Here is a 7,500-nt window from a genome sequence, read left to right as displayed (position 1 = left end):
ATGGGAGACCGCCTGGGAATACCAGGTGCTGTAAGCTTTTTCTTTGCTCACAAATGGTGACTTTCATGTTTGCTTCTTCTGTCTATTTGTGATTCGTCACTCAGGTTTTTTTTATTATTCTTACCTCTCTATCGCTCTATCTGCCCCCCCCAAAAAAAAACTAGCATGCAGAAACATGCGTCCAGCTAAGAGGAAACGTCGACACGCAGGCTTGGTCCTCTGCAATACTGCGCATGCGCACAGCTGGCGTGCTTAAGTTGTAGCCTCTGTATTTACTCAACGCATGGACGGATAGCTATAGCTAGTTCACCTTATCTTCTTGAAGGAACTCACCGTTGTTCACCTAACCATACAGCCGTATACATATAAATGCCCCATGCAGAGAAACGTTGCATAATTATCCCTCCAAAAAAACCCAACTTTTTTTGCAGCAATTCAATTACACTCAATTATGCAGTTACACAGCTAAATAAGCACCTGTCACATTGCTGAGAGTAACAGGTTAAAGCAAATGAAAGAAAAAACAGCAAAGGCATTTTGTGAGACGCGATTTGATCATTCGGTGAGCTCTGTGTAATCACTTTGTGAAAGTCTTGTATAAAAGGGTCATTTTAAACCTCCTCTCTCGCTTACGGCCATACCACCCTGAGAACGCCCGATCTCGTCTGATCTCGGAAGCTAAGCAGGGTCGGGCCTGCTTAGTACTTGGATTGGAGACCGCCTGGGAATACCAGGTGCTGTAAGCTTTTTCTTTGCTCACAAATGGTGACTTTCATGTTTGCTTCTTCTGTCTATTTGTGATTCGTCACTCAGGTTTTTTTTTTTATTCTTACCTCTCTATCGCTCTATCTGCCCCCCCCCCCCCCAAAAAAGAACTAGCATGCAGAAATGTGCGTCCAGCTAAGAGGAAACGTCGACACGCAGGCTTGGTCCTCTGCAATACTGCGCATGAGCACAGCTGGCGTGCTTAAGTTATAGCCTCTGTATTTACTCAACGCATGGACGGATAGCTATAGCTAGTTCACCTTATCTTCTTGAAGGAACTCACCGTTGTTCACCTAACCATACAGCCGTATACATATAAATGCCCCATGCAGAGAAACGTTGCATAATTATCCCTCCAAAAAAACCCAACTTTTTTTGCAGCAATTCAATTACACTCAATTATGCAGTTACACAGCTAAATAAGCACCTGTCACATTGCTGAGAGTAACAGGTTAAAGCAAATGAAAGAAAAAACATCAAAGGCATTTTGTAAGACGCGATTTGATCATTCGGTGAGCTCTGTGTAATCACCTTGTGAAAGTCTTGTATAAAAGGGTCATTTTAAACCTCCTCTCTAGCTTACGGCCATACCACCCTGAGAATGCCCGATCTCGTCTGATCTCGGAAGCTAAGCAGGGTTGGGCCTGCTTAGTACTTGGATGGGAGACCGCCTGGGAATACCAGGTGCTGTAAGCTTTTTCTTTGCTCACAAATGGTGACTTTCATGTTTGCTTCTTCTGTCTATTTGTGATTCGTCACTCAGGTTTTTTTTATTATTCTTACCTCTCTATCGCTCTATCTGCCCCCCCCCCCCCCCCCCCCCAAAAAAAGAACTAGCATGCAGAAATGTGCGTCCAGCTAAGAGGAAACGTCGACACGCAGGCTTGGTCCTCTGCAATACTGCGCATGAGCACAGCTGGCGTGCTTAAGTTATAGCCTCTGTATTTACTCAACGCATGGACGGATAGCTATAGCTAGTTCACCTTATCTTCTTGAAGGAACTCACCGTTGTTCACCTAACCATACAGCCGTATACATATAAATGCCCCATGCAGAGAAACGTTGCATAATTATCCCTCCAAAAAAACCCAACTTTTTGCAGCAATTCAATTACACTCAATTATGCAGTTACACAGCTAAATAAGCACCTGTCACATTGCTGAGAGTAACAGGTTAAAGCAAATGAAAGAAAAAACATCAAAGGCATTTTGTAAGACGCGATTTGATCATTCGGTGAGCTCTGTGTAATCACTTTGTGAAAGTCTTGTATAAAAGGGTCATTTTAAACCTCCTCTCTAGCTTACGGCCATACCACCCTGAGAACGCCCGATCTCGTCTGATCTCGGAAGCTAAGCAGGGTTGGGCCTGCTTAGTACTTGGATGGGAGACCGCCTGGGAATACCAGGTGCTGTAAGCTTTTTCTTTGCTCACAAATGGTGACTTTCATGTTTGCTTCTTCTGTCTATTTGTGATTCGTCACTCAGGTTTTTTTTATTATTCTTACCTCTCTATCGCTCTATCTGCCCCCCCCAAAAAAAAAACTAGCATGCAGAAACATGCGTCCAGCTAAGAGGAAACGTCGACACGCAGGCTTGGTCCTCTGCAATACTGCGCATGCGCACAGCTGGCGTGCTTAAGTTGTAGCCTCTGTATTTACTCAACGCATGGACGGATAGCTATAGCTAGTTCACCTTATCTTCTTGAAGGAACTCACCGTTGTTCACCTAACCATACAGCCGTATACATATAAATGCCCCATGCAAAGAAACGTTGCATAATTATCCCTCCAAAAAAACCCAACTTTTTTTGCAGCAATTCAATTACACTCAATTATGCAGTTACACAGCTAAATAAGCACCTGTCACATTGCTGAGAGTAACAGGTTAAAGCAAATGAAAGAAAAAACAGCAAAGGCATTTTGTGAGACGCGATTTGATCATTCGGTGAGCTCTGTGTAATCACTTTGTGAAAGTCTTGTATAAAAGGGTCTTTTTAAACCTCCTCTCTCGCTTACGGCCATACCACCCTGAGAACGCCCGATCTCGTCTGATCTCGGAAGCTAAGCAGGGTCGGGCCTGCTTAGTACTTGGATTGGAGACCGCCTGGGAATACCAGGTGCTGTAAGCTTTTTCTTTGCTCACAAATGGTGACTTCCATGTTTGCTTCTTCTGTCTATTTGTGATTCGTCACTCAGGTTTTTTTTTTTATTCTTACCTCTCTATCGCTCTATCTGCCCCCCCCCCCCCCCCAAAAAAGAACTAGCATGCAGAAATGTGCGTCCAGCTAAGAGGAAACGTCGACACGCAGGCTTGGTCCTCTGCAATACTGCGCATGAGCACAGCTGGCGTGCTTAAGTTATAGCCTCTGTATTTACTCAACGCATGGACGGATAGCTATAGCTAGTTCACCTTATCTTCTTGAAGGAACTCACCGTTGTTCACCTAACCATACAGCCGTATACATATAAATGCCCCATGCAGAGAAACGTTGCATAATTGTCCCTCCAAAAAAACCCAACTTTTTTTGCAGCAATTCAATTACACTCAATTATGCAGTTACACAGCTAAATAAGCACCTGTCACATTGCTGAGAGTAACAGGTTAAAGCAAATGAAAGAAAAAACAGCAAAGGCATTTTGTAAGACGGGATTTGATCATTTGGTGAACTCTGTGTAATCACTTTGTGAAAGTCTTGTATAAAAGGGCCATTTTAAACCTCCTCTCTCGCTTACGGCCATACCACCCTGAGAACGCCCGATCTCGTCTGATCTCGGAAGCTAAGCAGGGTCGGGCCTGCTTAGTACTTGGATGGGAGACCGCCTGGGAATACCAGGTGCTGTAAGCTTTTTCTTTGCTCACAAATGGTGACTTTCATGTTTGCTTCTTCTGTCTATTTGTGATTCGTCACTCAGGTTTTTTTTATTATTCTTACCTCTCTATCGCTCTATCTGCCCCCCCCAAAAAAAAACTAGCATGCAGAAACATGCGTCCAGCTAAGAGGAAACGTCGACACGCAGGCTTGGTCCTCTGCAATACTGCGCATGCGCACAGCTGGCGTGCTTAAGTTGTAGCCTCTGTATTTACTCAACGCATGGACGGATAGCTATAGCTAGTTCACCTTATCTTCTTGAAGGAACTCACCGTTGTTCACCTAACCATACAGCCGTATACATATAAATGCCCCATGCAGAGAAACGTTGCATAATTATCCCTCCAAAAAAACCCAACTTTTTTTGCAGCAATTCAATTACACTCAATTATGCAGTTACACAGCTAAATAAGCACCTGTCACATTGCTGAGAGTAACAGGTTAAAGCAAATGAAAGAAAAAACAGCAAAGGCATTTTGTGAGACGCGATTTGATCATTCGGTGAGCTCTGTGTAATCACTTTGTGAAAGTCTTGTATAAAAGGGTCATTTTAAACCTCCTCTCTCGCTTACGGCCATACCACCCTGAGAACGCCCGATCTCGTCTGATCTCGGAAGCTAAGCAGGGTCGGGCCTGCTTAGTACTTGGATTGGAGACCGCCTGGGAATACCAGGTGCTGTAAGCTTTTTCTTTGCTCACAAATGGTGACTTTCATGTTTGCTTCTTCTGTCTATTTGTGATTCGTCACTCAGGTTTTTTTTTTTATTCTTACCTCTCTATCGCTCTATCTGCCCCCCCCCCCCCCCCCCCCAAAAAAGAACTAGCATGCAGAAATGTGCGTCCAAGTAGAGGAAACGTCGACACGCAGGCTTGGTCCTCTGCAATACTGCGCATGAGCACAGCTGGCGTGCTTAAGTTATAGCCTCTGTATTTACTCAACGCATGGACGGATAGCTATAGCTAGTTCACCTTATCTTCTTGAAGGAACTCACCGTTGTTCACCTAACCATACAGCCGTATACATATAAATGCCCCATGCAGAGAAACGTTGCATAATTATTCCTCCAAAAAAACCCAACTTTTTTTGCAGCAATTCAATTACACTCAATTATGCAGTTACACAGCTAAATAAGCACCTGTCACATTGCTGAGAGTAACAGGTTAAAGCAAATGAAAGAAAAAACAGCAAAGGCATTTTGTAAGACGTGATTTGATCATTCGGTGAGCTCTGTGTAATCACTTTGTGAAAGTCTTGTATAAAAGGGTCATTTTAAACCTCCTCTCTCGCTTACGGCCATACCACCCTGAGAACGCCCGATCTCGTCTGATCTCGGAAGCTAAGCAGGGTCGGGCCTGCTTAGTACTTGGATGGGAGACCGCCTGGGAATACCAGGTGCTGTAAGCTTTTTCTTTGCTCACAAATGGTGACTTTCATGTTTGCTTCTTCTGTCTATTTGTGATTCGTCACTCAGGTTTTTTTTTTTATTCTTACCTCTCTATCGCTCTATCTGCACCCCCCCCCCCCAAAAAAAGAACTAGCATGCAGAAATGTGCGTCCAGCTAAGAGGAAACGTCGACACGCAGGCTTGGTCCTCTGCAATACTGCGCATGAGCACAGCTGGCGTGCTTAAGTTATAGCCTCTGTATTTACTCAACGCATGGACGGATAGCTATAGCTAGTTCACCTTATCTTCTTGAAGGAACTCACCGTTGTTCACCTAACCATACAGCCGTATACATATAAATGCCCCATGCAGAGAAACGTTGCATAATTATCCCTCCAAAAAAACCCAACTTTTTTTGCAGCAATTCAATTACACTCAATTATGCAGTTACACAGCTAAATAAGCACCTGTCACATTGCTGAGAGTAACAGGTTAAAGCAAATGAAAGAAAAAACATCAAAGGCATTTTGTAAGACGCGATTTGATCATTCGGTGAGCTCTGTGTAATCACTTTGTGAAAGTCTTGTATAAAAGGGTCATTTTAAACCTCCTCTCTAGCTTACGGCCATACCACCCTGAGAACGCCCGATCTCGTCTGATCTCGGAAGCTAAGCAGGGTTGGGCCTGCTTAGTACTTGGATTGGAGACCGCCTGGGAATACCAGGTGCTGTAAGCTTTTTCTTTGCTCACAAATGGTGACTTCCATGTTTGCTTCTTCTGTCTATTTGTGATTCGTCACTCAGGTTTTTTTTTTTATTCTTACCTCTCTATCGCTCTATCTGCCCCCCCCCCCCCCCCCCCCAAAAAAGAACTAGCATGCAGAAATGTGCGTCCAGCTAAGAGGAAACGTCGACACGCAGGCTTGGTCCTCTGCAATACTGCGCATGAGCACAGCTGGCGTGCTTAAGTTATAGCCTCTGTATTTACTCAACGCATGGACGGATAGCTATAGCTAGTTCACCTTATCTTCTTGAAGGAACTCACCGTTGTTCACCTAACCATACAGCCGTATACATATAAATGCCCCATGCAGAGAAACGTTGCATAATTATCCCTCCAAAAAAACCCAACTTTTTTTGCAGCAATTCAATTACACTCAATTATGCAGTTACACAGCTAAATAAGCACCTGTCACATTGCTGAGAGTAACAGGTTAAAGCAAATGAAAGAAAAAACAGCAAAGGCATTTTGTAAGACGGGATTTGATCATTTGGTGAACTCTGTGTAATCACTTTGTGAAAGTCTTGTATAAAAGGGCCATTTTAAACCTCCTCTCTCGCTTACGGCCATACCACCCTGAGAACGCCCGATCTCGTCTGATCTCGGAAGCTAAGCAGGGTCGGGCCTGCTTAGTACTTGGATGGGAGACCGCCTGGGAATACCAGGTGCTGTAAGCTTTTTCTTTGCTCACAAATGGTGACTTTCATGTTTGCTTCTTCTGTCTATTTGTGATTCGTCACTCAGGTTTTTTTTATTATTCTTACCTCTCTATCGCTCTATCTGCCCCCCCCAAAAAAAAACTAGCATGCAGAAACATGCGTCCAGCTAAGAGGAAACGTCGACACGCAGGCTTGGTCCTCTGCAATACTGCGCATGAGCACAGCTGGCGTGCTTAAGTTATAGCCTCTGTATTTACTCAACGCATGGACGGATAGCTATAGCTAGTTCACCTTATCTTCTTGAAGGAACTCACCGTTGTTCACCTAACCATACAGCCGTATACATATAAATGCCCCATGCAGAGAAACGTTGCATAATTATCCCTCCAAAAAAACCCAACTTTTTTTGCAGCAATTCAATTACACTCAATTATGCAGTTACACAGCTAAATAAGCACCTGTCACATTGCTGAGAGTAACAGGTTAAAGCAAATGAAAGAAAAAACAGCAAAGGCATTTTGTGAGACGCGATTTGATCATTCGGTGAGCTCTGTGTAATCACTTTGTGAAAGTCTTGTATAAAAGGGTCATTTTAAACCTCCTCTCTCGCTTACGGCCATACCACCCTGAGAATGCCCGATCTCGTCTGATCTCGGAAGCTAAGCAGGGTTGGACCTGCTTAGTACTTGGATGGGAGACCGCCTGGGAATACCAGGTGCTGTAAGCTTTTTCTTTGCTCACAAATGGTGACTTTCATGTTTGCTTCTTCTGTCTATTTGTGATTCGTCACTCAGGTTTTTTTAATTATTCTTACCTCTCTATCGCTCTATCTGCCCCCCCCAAAAAAAAACTAGCATGCAGAAACATGCGTCCAGCTAAGAGGAAACGTCGACACGCAGGCTTGGTCCTCTGCAATACTGCGCATGCGCACAGCTGGCGTGCTTAAGTTATAGCCTCTGTATTTACTCAACGCATGGACGGATAGCTATAGCTAGTTCACCTTATCTTCTTGAAGGAACTCACCGTTGTTCACCTAACCATAC

General features: G+C 44.0%; 11 non-coding genes across 11 annotated transcripts in view; all 11 read left to right on the top strand.

Moving 5' to 3' along the window:
- The window catches only part of LOC143487092 (5S ribosomal RNA), a 119-nt gene extending 82 nt beyond the window's left edge, over positions 1–37 (top strand). Inside the window, exon 1 of the ribosomal RNA XR_013123906.1 lies at positions 1–37. This exon is cut by the window's left edge and continues 82 nt beyond it. This is a non-coding gene — a ribosomal RNA (5S ribosomal RNA).
- Positions 38–627: 590 nt separating this feature from the next.
- LOC143487341 (5S ribosomal RNA) lies at positions 628–746 on the top strand. The gene has a single exon (XR_013124149.1). It is a non-coding gene; the product is annotated as a 5S ribosomal RNA (ribosomal RNA).
- A 596-nt stretch (positions 747–1,342) lies between these two features.
- LOC143487170 (5S ribosomal RNA) lies at positions 1,343–1,461 on the top strand. Its single transcript, XR_013123981.1, has one exon. It is a non-coding gene; the product is annotated as a 5S ribosomal RNA (ribosomal RNA).
- Positions 1,462–2,063: 602 nt separating this feature from the next.
- Positions 2,064–2,182, top strand: LOC143487089 (5S ribosomal RNA). The gene has a single exon (XR_013123904.1). It is a non-coding gene; the product is annotated as a 5S ribosomal RNA (ribosomal RNA).
- Positions 2,183–2,773: 591 nt separating this feature from the next.
- On the top strand, positions 2,774–2,892 carry LOC143487340 (5S ribosomal RNA). Its single transcript, XR_013124148.1, has one exon. It is a non-coding gene; the product is annotated as a 5S ribosomal RNA (ribosomal RNA).
- Positions 2,893–3,490: 598 nt separating this feature from the next.
- Positions 3,491–3,609, top strand: LOC143487139 (5S ribosomal RNA). Its single transcript, XR_013123952.1, has one exon. It is a non-coding gene; the product is annotated as a 5S ribosomal RNA (ribosomal RNA).
- A 590-nt stretch (positions 3,610–4,199) lies between these two features.
- LOC143487339 (5S ribosomal RNA) lies at positions 4,200–4,318 on the top strand. Its single transcript, XR_013124147.1, has one exon. It is a non-coding gene; the product is annotated as a 5S ribosomal RNA (ribosomal RNA).
- A 601-nt stretch (positions 4,319–4,919) lies between these two features.
- On the top strand, positions 4,920–5,038 carry LOC143487138 (5S ribosomal RNA). Its single transcript, XR_013123950.1, has one exon. It is a non-coding gene; the product is annotated as a 5S ribosomal RNA (ribosomal RNA).
- A 597-nt stretch (positions 5,039–5,635) lies between these two features.
- LOC143487233 (5S ribosomal RNA) lies at positions 5,636–5,754 on the top strand. Its single transcript, XR_013124043.1, has one exon. It is a non-coding gene; the product is annotated as a 5S ribosomal RNA (ribosomal RNA).
- A 602-nt stretch (positions 5,755–6,356) lies between these two features.
- On the top strand, positions 6,357–6,475 carry LOC143487136 (5S ribosomal RNA). Its single transcript, XR_013123948.1, has one exon. It is a non-coding gene; the product is annotated as a 5S ribosomal RNA (ribosomal RNA).
- Positions 6,476–7,065: 590 nt separating this feature from the next.
- LOC143487212 (5S ribosomal RNA) lies at positions 7,066–7,184 on the top strand. The gene has a single exon (XR_013124022.1). It is a non-coding gene; the product is annotated as a 5S ribosomal RNA (ribosomal RNA).
- Positions 7,185–7,500: the final 316 nt, after the last annotated feature.

The sequence above is a fragment of the Brachyhypopomus gauderio genome, unplaced genomic scaffold (genome assembly GCF_052324685.1).
Source record: "Brachyhypopomus gauderio isolate BG-103 unplaced genomic scaffold, BGAUD_0.2 sc46, whole genome shotgun sequence".
NCBI classification, from domain to species: domain Eukaryota; kingdom Metazoa; phylum Chordata; class Actinopteri; order Gymnotiformes; family Hypopomidae; genus Brachyhypopomus; species Brachyhypopomus gauderio.
This window is presented reverse-complemented; position numbering and strand designations above follow the sequence as displayed.